Below are 437 nucleotides of genomic sequence, written 5' to 3'. Positions count from 1 at the left end.
TTAAGGCTCAAAACGCCACACTGCACACAATCTAGCATCACTACATATCTTTTCCGCACATTCTTGGTAAATTAGCTTATTGACGCCTTACAAACGAGTCAAAAATGCACGCACAGCACCTCGTACCTCACATGTATGCAGCGTAAAAACTGTAAAAAATCACGAAACTCCTGGACGTGGTCTTGGCAACCGTCTTTAGCTGATAGTGAAACATCACTGGATATCTGTGGCCACATATCGGCCTGGAGGAGGCAGGGACGCCCTGGAGGAGGCAAATCCCACAAGCAAGCAGCGCCCAAACTACGTGGAGCTATCAACGCTTATCTCCGTATCAGAGGGAGGGCCCTTGGTGCCACACCCAGCGCTCATGGCCTCGCAGAGACACTCTTCCGGTTAAACCGCGCCAAAACGCCCAAGGATCCAGAAAGGAGAAAGGC

Source organism: Opisthorchis viverrini, assembly GCF_000715545.1.
Source record: "Opisthorchis viverrini unplaced genomic scaffold opera_v5_158, whole genome shotgun sequence".
NCBI classification, from domain to species: Eukaryota; Metazoa; Platyhelminthes; class Trematoda; order Opisthorchiida; family Opisthorchiidae; genus Opisthorchis; species Opisthorchis viverrini.
The sequence above is the reverse complement of the archived record's forward strand: the minus strand, read 5'-3'. Positions refer to the sequence as shown.